At 47.7% G+C, this 11,030-nt stretch overlaps 1 long non-coding RNA gene across 1 annotated transcript; it reads left to right on the forward strand.

Annotated features, from left to right (window-relative positions):
• Positions 1 to 10,136: 10,136 nt before the first annotated feature.
• On the forward strand, positions 10,137 to 11,030 carry LOC115581225 (uncharacterized). The gene is made up of 2 exons (XR_003984008.1): positions 10,137 to 10,677; positions 10,847 to 11,030. It is a non-coding gene; the product is annotated as an uncharacterized LOC115581225 (long non-coding RNA).

Genomic DNA, 11,030 nt, shown 5'->3' on the forward strand with positions numbered 1-11,030 from the left:
CTCCTCTGTCCATCGCACTTTGTTGGGTGCTGAGGCTTTGGTCAGGTCATTCAATGCCACCGACCTGTCTGCAAAGTGAGGCACAAACTTCCTGTACCAACCCACCAGGCCCAGGAAACTTTTAACCTTTCTCTTAGTGGTGGGGACTGGGAAAGAATGGATGGCCTCCACCTTCCCCAGTTGTGGCTTAATCTTCCCGAAACCAATGATGTAACCCAGGTACGCTACTTCTCTTTGGGCCACAGCACACTTGTGAGGGTTGATTGTCAGGCCAGCTGCTTGGATTCTCTGTAGAACTTGTTGTAGGTGGAACCTGTGCTCCTCCCACGACTGGCTGAAAACAACCACGTCATCCAAATATGCTGCCGAAAAGTCACCAACATCCCTCAGCATGTGGTCCATCAGTCTTTGGAATGTGGCTGGCGCCCCCTGGAGCCCGAATGGCATGACCTTGAACTGATACATCCCAAAAGGGGTCTTGAAAGCAGTCAGTTCCCTAACCTCTGGTGCCAAGGCTAACTGCCAGTAGCCTTTGCTCAGGTCCAGCGTTGTGATGTACTGAGCTCTGCCCACTCTCTCCACCAGATCGTCTATTCGGGGCATGGGGTAGGGGTCAAAACTGGAAACTGCATTCAGGTATCTGAAGTCAATGCAGAATCTAAGAGATCCATCTTTCTTTGGCACCAGCACAATAGGACTACACCACTCACTGCAGGAGACCTCGATTATCCCCAGCTCCAACATCAGCTTGATCTCCTTCTGCAGAACAGGAATCAATCGCTCAGGGATCCTGTAGCTCTTTTGGCGGACTGGAACATTTTCCATCAGCCGAATCTTATGCTGGACCAAAGAGGTGAATCCTGGTGTTTCTTTGAAAAGTTCTGGGTCAAGTAGGGGCTTGACCTCTGCCTGCTGTGTGGGAGACAGATGTGACACATCAACCTCAAGGGGTTCTGCCGCAGCAGTGTTTGTTGGAAAAAATTTCTCATTTGTGTCCTCATCCTGAACAGCCCGCACAAACAACTGTTGGACCACAGGCTCCGGCCGAACCTGGAACTCTTTAAGCAGATTGACATGGAAGTTCTGGTACTTTTTCCGCTTTTCTGGCATATACAGTTCATAAGTCACATTACCCACTTTTTTGGAGACTTCATATGGCCCATGCCATTTTGTCAGCAACTTGCTGTCACTGGTTGGCAGCAGTAACAGCACCTTTTGGCCAGGATTGAAGACCCTCTCCCTGGCCTTCCGATCATACCAGGCCTTCTGGTTTTGCTGAGCCGACCTCATGTTCTCCTGTACCAGTGCTGTCATTTCCTCCAGTTTCTCTCTCATTTTGACAACATATGCCACCACATTGTCTCTTTCTGGCTTTGGGCTTTCCCAGTAGTCTTTTAGCAGGTCCAACGGCCCCCTCACTTGGCGGCCATACAACAGTTCAAAAGGTGAAAATCCTGTTGATGCTTGGGGAACTTCCCGGTAGGCAAACAACAGGTACGGCAGCCACTGGTCCCAATCAGCACCTGTATGTGAGACAAACTTGCGTAGCATGCTTTTCAGTGTTTGGTTGTAGCGTTCAACCAGACCGTCCGTCTGGGGGTGGTAAGGGGTGGTCTTAATGCCCTTCACTCCTAACACTTGATACACCTGCCGCAATAGTTTTGACAAAAAATTTGTCCCACAATCTGTGAGGACCTCCTTAGGGATGCCGACCCTGGAAAACAACTGTAAGAGGCAGTTTGCTACCTGTCTGGCCTTGATGGATTTGAGAGGAAAAGCTTCAGGGTACCGGGTTGCATAGTCACACATGACTAATATGTAGCGATGACCTGAGGAGCTTCTCTCTAAGGGTCCCACAATGTCCATGCCTATTCTCTCAAAAGGGGTGTCTATGATTGGTAAAGACTGCAGTTGGGCACGTGCTACTCCTTTAGCTGAGGTGAGCTGGCATGTTTCACAAGAACTGCAGAACTGGGAAACTTGGCTATACATCCCTGGCCAAACAAACCGACCTCCAATTCTATTCAGGGTCTTCTGGAAAGCCATGTGACCGGCCCATGGGATAGAATGACCAAGCTCCATGACTTTATGCCTGAACTGTTGTGGAAGTGCTAAAACCTCAGTCTTTCCCTTCCGCTGATACAGCAGTCCCTGTTTAATCACATAGGTAGCCTCATGTAGCCATCTTGAGTTACCCTGCTTAACCCCTTCAACCTCAGTCACCTTGTCGAACCACTGTTTCAGTGTGGAGTCCTGTTTTTGCAACATCCCTAAATCTGGGGGAAAGTCAAATTCTGGCATACCAGGGGGTTCGGTTGGGCCTTCAGATTCTTTCCTAGGGGCACCGAGCAACTTTTCCCTCCTTCTTTGTGCTTTTGGCTTTGATGGTTTTACCTGGCCTGCCTCCCAGTCTTCCCCAAAAAAAGGCAACTCCCTGAGGTCTCCCTTTATCCTCTGTGCTCTTGTGGTGACATTACAGGGTTTGACTGTGTCTGAACTCTCAGCCTCATCTCCACACCTGTCAGACTCATACTCTGCCTGTGACCTCTGAACCTCATCAGCCCTCATGTCCCTCTCACAATCTGCCTGCTGCACCAGATCATAGAGAGTGGGCACGTCGTTGCCTAGAACAACTGGATATGGCAGTGTTGGCGCTAAAGCTACAGACAGAAGAAACGTCTGGCCTCCTGCTGTCAGATAGACCTCAGCTGTGCGGTAAACATGTTCATCTCCATGAATGCATCCTATCCTTGACCTGTCCTCACTCCACTTTTCTCTGGGCACCAAACTGGACACAACCACTGTCTGATAGCATGCTGTATCCAGCAAGGCTATCTCCCGCTGACCATTTATCAGGACTGGTGCTGTTCTGCCTGCCTTACTCACAGTGTCTACTCTCACTGGCCTTGGAACTGAACACAGGAGAGCTGGTTTAGTGTGATTAATGGTTGGGCAAAATTGTTTGGTGTGGCCTAAGCCATTACAGTGGTAGCACCTGACTTCCTGTTTGACAGATCTGGGTGGGGGCTTTTTAACATTGCTTGGGGCTTGAGGAGTAAACTGCCTACTACTAGGGAAACCCCTACTTTGTGGCTGACCAGACCCCTGTTCACCCCCATAGGACTTACTTGGATAGGTCTGGTGGTTCTCCCAGCCGAACGTGGCCTTCCGGCTCCCTCTTCTGGCCGACATGAAGACCTCTGCTAGGTGAGCTGCATCCTCTGCTGTCTTGGCGTCATGTTCTTTTATCCATATCTCCAGCTCTGGATGGACCATCCTCAGGAACTGTTCCAGGAAAATAGTCTCTGATATTTCCTTTACAGTTGATTTTTCTGGCTTCACCCATTTGGAGAACAAATCTTTCAGCCGAACATACAGTTCTCGTGGAGTCTCACCTGGATCAATCTTCAGGGACCGGAATCGTCTTCGGTAGGTATCTGGAGTTATTTCGTATTTTGTCAGAATCGCCCCTTTAACTTTATCGTAGTTTTCAGAGTCTTTAATGTCCATCAGAACATAGGCACTACGAGCTTTGTTATGACCCTAGGTCATTATTGTTGTGTGTGTGTGTGGGTGTGTGTCGAGATGTGATGCTGCCCTGTTCCTCCTCCTCCAAGTGTGTGAGCAGTCTGCTTTGAGTGTGTTTCAGATGATTGATAGCAGGTTGGACATGCTGATTGGCTGGAGCCCGCCTGATTGCTGCTGCCGGATTGGCCAGAGGCAGGAGAGGAGCCTTTTTTAAATCACTGGCTGACTGCACTCTCCCTCTCTCCAACCATTCACCCACATCCAACTGGGACCAGTGTCTAGCCTGATAAGGATTTTGTTGTGTTTTGTGAAAGATGGTGTAAATTGTCACATTGTAAACTTTGTATGTTTAGTAAACTGTGTAGCCTAGTAGGAGGGAGATGCCTTTTCTTTAACCTTTTCTCCTGTTTTCATTGTTTAGGAGTTAAGTAAGCTTTTGTCTTTTTGTTAATATTTTGGATTTGTATAGGGAAGGTAGGGAGTTAGCAGATTTTGTTTGTTGTTTTGGCCTTCTCTCCCTCTGAAGACAAATAAAATGCTACCTTTAATTTAAAAGTTCCTGACACACTGGCCTTCTTGGGAGTGGGAAGAATGGGGAGCAGCATATCATGTTATGTCTCTGATTCCCCTAGATCAGGGGCGTAACATGATTTGGGGGCTCGTCCGTTCTTTTCTTTGCAAATCGTCGACGTGAATCTGGTGAGTTGATCCTTTTTCCTAATCTCTGTATGTTTGTTTGGTAGTTGTTTCTTTTGTTGTAGGTGGCAAAAATGGAGTTTAAGTTGGAAGAATTTACGTTAGGCCCGTCGATTGACACATTAAAAAAATGTAAAAAAGCTGATTTAGTTGTGATTGCAGAGTCTTTTGATGTGGATGTGCCAGTTAATATCAATAAACAGGGGTTAATGGAGCTTCTCATTGATAAACTGACTGAAAAGGGCTTGTTTAAGGAGCCAGCTCCTGCAGTGGAAGCTGAGCTGGGTGCTCTAGCTGGCACTCCTGCCCCACTCCAGGCCCTCCCCACGCAGACTGGTATGTCTGCAGAGGAATTAAAACTGACCCTACGCATAAGGGAGGTGGAGGTGCGAAACCGGGAGTTGGAGGTGGAGGCCATGCATCTCAGGTTGAAGGCTATTGAGATGGAGCGGGGAGCTGCTGTTGCAGCCAGTCCCTCAGCCACACAGTCACCCTCCCAGTCCCCCCATGATAGTTTTGATGTTAGCAGGCACATTGCATTAGTTCCACCATTTAGAGAGTCTGAAGTGGACTCGTATTTCAATGCATTTGAACGCATCGCCGCTACCTTGAAGTGGCCAAAAAATGTGTGGTCTCTGCTTTTACAATGTAAGCTAGTGGGTAAAGCCCAAGAGGTGTGCACGTCTCTGTCGATTGAGGACAGTTTAAAATATGATGTTATAAAAGCCACCGTACTTCGTGCATACCAGTTAGTGCCAGAAGCATACAGGCAAAAATTCAGAAAATGTGAAAAGACTGCCACCCAAACATATGGGGAATTTGCAAGAGAAAAAGGTGCGCTCTTTGATAAATGGTGTCAAGCATGTAAAGTGGAAACATTTGATGGACTGCGTGAGCTCTTGCTAATGGAAGAGTTTAAAAATCAGCTTCCTGATAAGATTGTAATCTATTTAAATGAACAAAAAGTTGTGACCCTTGCTGATGCCGCTGTGCTGGCAGATGAATTCACACTAACGCATGCAAGTGTTTTTTCTTCCCCAGTCCGTCGGGAACCGGTCTCCACGGACCGCAGAGTAAGATCCCCTAATGGTGCCCGTCGAAATGTAACTGCCTCAGCTTCGGCCCGTGAAACTCGTGAATGTTTTTATTGTCACGAGCAGGGACATCTTATCGGTGCGTGTCCCACTCTGAAAAGAAAAGGGCAAATCAAACAAACCAAAACACCAGCTCCGATAAACCTAATCCAAATCCAACCACTCTCGGACAAAAGCACGAAGGTGGTGGAATCTAAAAAAGCGCAGATTGACTCTGTTTTCAGGCCATTCATTTCTGACGGTTCGTGCTCTATCGTCGGTAACGAAAAGAGCGTTCCGATCACTATCCTGCGGGATACCGGCGCTATGCAGTCACTCATTCGTGGCAGCGTTCTTCCTTTTTCTGCGCAGTCTTATTGTGGGACAGATGTGTTGGTATGGGGGGTAAAGATGAGCGTTATTCGTGCACCCTTGCACCTTGTGCAAATACGTTCGCAATTTGTTTCAGGGGAATTTCAGATTGCCGTGCGTCCCGAGCTACCGATAGCGGGTGTAGATTTTATTCTCGGCAATGATTTGGCCGGTGGGAAAGTTTTCCCATCCCCCGAGGTAATTGAAAACCCGATGGTGAATACAAGTGTTTCTGACCCGGCTGGGCCAGACTCGTTGCCCCTATTTCCCGTGTGTGCCATAACCCGTGCTCAGGCACGTAAATTTGGAGACGTGGTGGATCTGAGTGACTCTTTCATGAGTCCCTCTGATCCACCAAGCTCACCTATCGAGTGTGAAATAAATGCACCTGTTGCAGAGCTTCAGCCTGACGACACAACCCTCATGTTGACTGTGGGCAAAGAACAGCTAATTAAGGCTCAAGAAAATGACTCTACTTTGTCTCCTTGTTTTTCTCTTGAACATAAAACTAAATGTGAAAAGTCTGTGTCTTACCTAGTGGATGATGGTGTGTTAATGCGCCACTGGTCTCCTGGCTCCGGTTTTACGCACCAATCTGTGCGCCAAATTGTAGTCCCACAGCCATTCCGTCCGCAGGTCTTGAGTCTGGCTCATGATCACAATATGTCCGGCCACTTGGGTGTCAGAAAAACATATCAGCGTATCCTCCGCTACTTCTTTTGGCCTGGTCTTAAATCTGACGTTGTGAAATTCTGTCGTTCATGCCACACTTGCCAAATCTCCGGTAAACCCAACCAGGTGATTCCAGCAGCTCCATTAAAACCAATCCCTGTCATCGGAGAACCGTTTGAGCATGTCATTGTTGACTGCGTTGGGCCCCTGCCAAAAACAAAGTCCGGTAATCAGTACATCCTCACCATAATGTGTGCGGCCACCCGTTATCCTGAAGCAGTCCCACTGCGTTCGTTGAAAGTCCGAGGTATCGTGAAGGCACTAGTCAAGTTTTTTTCCACATTCGGCCTTCCCAAACGTATCCAAAGCGACCAGGGCTCAAACTTTATGTCCAAAATCTTTGCTCAGGTCATGGCTGAGTTAAATGTTAAGCACCGTACCTCCAGTGCTTACCACCCAGAGAGCCAAGGTGCGTTGGAGAGATTTCACCAGACACTCAAAAGTCTGCTTCGAAAATTCTGCACTGAGACAAACCGAGAGTGGGATGAGGGGTTACCACTACTACTCTTTGCAGTGAGGGAAACGATGCAAGAATCCCTTGGTTTTAGTCCGGCCGACCTAGTTTTTGGGCACACTGTGCGCGGTCCATTACGTCTGCTCCGGGAGAAGTGGCTCTCGGAGAAATCCGGCTCCAGAGAAAACGTTCTGGACTATGTTAGTTCGTTTCGAGAGCGATTGCACCATGCGTGTGATTTGTCCCGTGCCTCGCTCTCAGCCGCGCAAAGCAAAATGAAAGTGCGTTACGATAAAAAATCTGTTGCACGGGCCTTTCAGTCAGGTGACCGTGTATTGGTTTTGCTGCCCGTCGTTGGTTCTGCTCTGCAAGCCAAATTTTCAGGACCGTACTTGGTTGATCGGCAACTCAGTGAGACAGATTATGTCATTCGAACACCTGACCGTAGAAAGAAAACTCGCGTATGCCACATCAACATGCTAAAAAAGTATGTTGGTCGTGAGGATTGTGCCGACCTGCCGCCTGTTGTCGCGCCCGTTGTCGTGCCTATTGTCTCGATGTCTGTCATACAGCCCCCATATAACTCCATGGACGATGGGCTGAATGACAGACATAACTCTGTCCCCTGTGCGCGCCTCCGAAATTCTGAGATTATGAGTAATTTAGATGTTTACCTCGATCATCTGTCTGACTCCGCCCAGTCCGATATTCGTCGTCTCATCCAAGACTTCCCAAGACTTTTTGGTGACATTCCAACCCAAACTAATGTAATCAAACATGATATTGAGGTGGAAAATCACAAGCCCATCAAGCAGCGCGCTTATCGTGTCCATCCCAATAAACGTGCCATGATGCAGAAAGAAGTACAGTACCTTCTTGATCATGGATTCGCCATCCCAAGCAGTAGCCCTTGGAGCTCACCTTCAATACTGGTACCGAAATCTGACCAGACCCAACGGTTTTGTAATGACTACCGTAAGGTTAACGCCATAACGAAACCCGACTCCTTCCCGTTGCCGCTGATGGATGACCTTATTGATCGTGTCGGATCTGCCAAATACGTGACAAAATTAGACCTCCTAAAAGGGTACTGGCAGGTCCCACTAACTCGCCGGGCGTCTGAAATTAGCGCCTTCGTCACGCCCGATCACTTTTTACAGTACACCGTCATGCCGTTTGGGCTGAGAAATGCACCTGCCACCTTCCAACGGCTGATGAGTACTGTCCTGTGTGGTGTAGGTGACTGTGAAGTTTATTTGGATGATGTTGTGGCATACTCATCTACATGGACTAAACACATATTAACACTTCGGACGATTTTCAAACGGTTATGTGCCGCCTCCTTAACCCTTAATCTGTCGAAATGTGAATTTGGAAAGGCCGTCGTCACATACCTGGGCAAACAGGTGGGGCAAGGTCAGGTTTGCCCAGTGAGAGTAAAAGTCCAAGCTATTGTTGATTTTCCTGCTCCAAAAATGCGTCGTGAGCTCCGTCGATTTCTGGGGATGGCGGGGTACTACAGGGCCTTCTGTAAAAATTTCTCTGAGGTAGTAGCTCCGCTCACGAGCTTGGCAAGCCCCAAAATTCCGTTTCAGTGGTCAGAGAAATGTCAAGCGGCATTCGAGGCAGCCAAAGCTCTCCTCTGCAGCGCTCCGGTGCTGGCCGCTCCAAACTTTGCGCGTCCCTTTAAGCTGGAGGTAGACGCAAGCGCTCTCGGTGCGGGCGCGGTGCTCCTGCAGGAGGATGAGTGTGGCGTTGAACACCCAGTTGGTTATTTCTCGAAGAAATTCAAAAAACATCAGCTACATTATAGCACAATTGAGAAAGAGGCCTTAGCCCTTCTCTTGGCGCTTCAGCACTTTGAAGTGTACCTCGGGTCCAGCTCGATGCCGACTGTCGTGTTCTCTGACCACAACCCGTTAGTGTTTTTGACACAGATGCAGAACAGTAATCAGCGTTTGATGCGCTGGTCGTTATTAGTGCAGGATTTTAACATTGAGATCCGTTATAAAAAGGGGCTGGACAACATTTTGGCTGATGCTCTGTCACGTGTTTAGTGAATCAAACATTCATTAGGGGATGAATGTTTGATTTTCAGGTGGGGAGGTGTTATGACCCTAGGTCATTATTGTTGTGTGTGTGTGTGGGTGTGTGTCGAGATGTGATGCTGCCCTGTTCCTCCTCCTCCAAGTGTGTGAGCAGTCTGCTTTGAGTGTGTTTCAGATGATTGATAGCAGGTTGGACATGCTGATTGGCTGGAGCCCGCCTGATTGCTGCTGCCGGATTGGCCAGAGGCAGGAGAGGAGCCTTTTTTAAATCACTGGCTGACTGCACTCTCCCTCTCTCCAACCATTCACCCACATCCAACTGGGACCAGTGTCTAGCCTGATAAGGATTTTGTTGTGTTTTGTGAAAGATGGTGTAAATTGTCACATTGTAAACTTTGTATGTTTAGTAAACTGTGTAGCCTAGTAGGAGGGAGATGCCTTTTCTTTAACCTTTTCTCCTGTTTTCATTGTTTAGGAGTTAAGTAAGCTTTTGTCTTTTTGTTAATATTTTGGATTTGTATAGGGAAGGTAGTGAGTTAGCAGATTTTGTTTGTTGTTTTGGCCTTCTCTCCCTCTGAAGACAAATAAAATGCTACCTTTAATTTAAAAGTTCCTGACACACTGGCCTTCTTGGGAGTGGGAAGAATGGGGAGCAGCATATCATGTTATGTCTCTGATTCCCCTAGATCAGGGGCGTAACAGTAAGGGAACAAGGCGCACGGCCCATCCATCTTTGGGCCAGCGACAAACATAGGCCATTCTTTCAAATGTAGTCAGAAAATGTTCAATGTCATCCTCTGTGGACAACGGAAGCAGTTTGAGCTCCCTGTGGGCTAGGAATGCTCTCCCTGGCCTGAAATTTTGGCTGGTCATCTCACCTAGCACTTCATCATCATCGTCATAATCGTCGTCACCATCACCATCATCATCAGCTTGGTTTCCATACTCATATCTATTTTCTTCTCCCATCAGGTTTACTTGCTGCTGTATTTGTGAAAATTGATGTTGCATGCTTTTCCATCGCTGTTCTTGCCGAGCAGACTCTTTCTCCATCTTTTGTTCTTTTACAGCCTGAGATCGAACAAGATTTTTCAGCAGATCTGTCAGTTCTTCCAGCTTCTCTTCTGCTGTAGACTCTGGCCCAGGACCTGTGTCAGCTGATGTGCACGCTCCATCATCTGGTTCCTGCTGTCCATCCGTCTTTCCTTTTCTTGTCATCATGGTTTTTTTTTTTTTTTTTTTTGGTGTGGGCCCCCACTTCTGACACCACTTGTGAAAGGGCGACCGGTGAGCGGCTGGATGATGCCGAAGAAAAGTCGAGGAGATGGTCAGGTTTTCCAATTTTACATTTTCTTTATTCACTGCACTCAGATATCAGACAACAGACGAAAGTATGGTGAGCGTCATAGGTTTAACCAGCAACACCGACAGATGGTAAAATGGCGCATTATATACTGTGCTACCAATTAACCATGACTGGACTCTTCCACTACTGAGGTAAATTTACATCTGCCCAAATGGCTATTCAACCAAGTGACACTTTCCCCTTTTACCTTTAGCACAAACGCTTCACCCCTCTTCTGTTCCTGATGTGCCCCTGCCAATAAATCTATAAAATACATTTACAATAAATAACAGAACCACCAAACATTTGAAATCCCCCCCCCCCTTCCTATCCGGCCACTTGGTCTCTCCCGGAACGTTTATCACGGTGCCCGTGCCCCCGGGGGAATCTTTTGGCCGTGCACCCTGGAGCAGACACAGGACCGGACAGGTAAGTGTTAACACAAACAACTTCGTACTCGTACAGCATTCACACTTATACCACCCGCTATTGCACCACACATATTTACCAATAAACTCTGCACATGCTTCACACTGTTATCCTCTCAATTACACACAGTCTTTCCGTCGGAGCTCAACTTCGCTCTACTCTCTTGCAGGCGGAGTCGATTGCCGAGTGCCGCACCTGCCCGAAGACATGCAATCACCTGCGGTCACAAGGTCTAATAAATAACTCAACTATTCAATAAAAGAGTACTGTAAATATCTGTATGAACTGTGCAAATACGCAATGTGCAAAATGTACTGTGCAAACTTGGCAAATAAAGTGCTATCGTGACTAAA

This window comes from Sparus aurata, chromosome 5 (genome assembly GCF_900880675.1).
Source record: "Sparus aurata chromosome 5, fSpaAur1.1, whole genome shotgun sequence".
Classification (NCBI taxonomy): domain Eukaryota; kingdom Metazoa; phylum Chordata; class Actinopteri; order Spariformes; family Sparidae; genus Sparus; species Sparus aurata.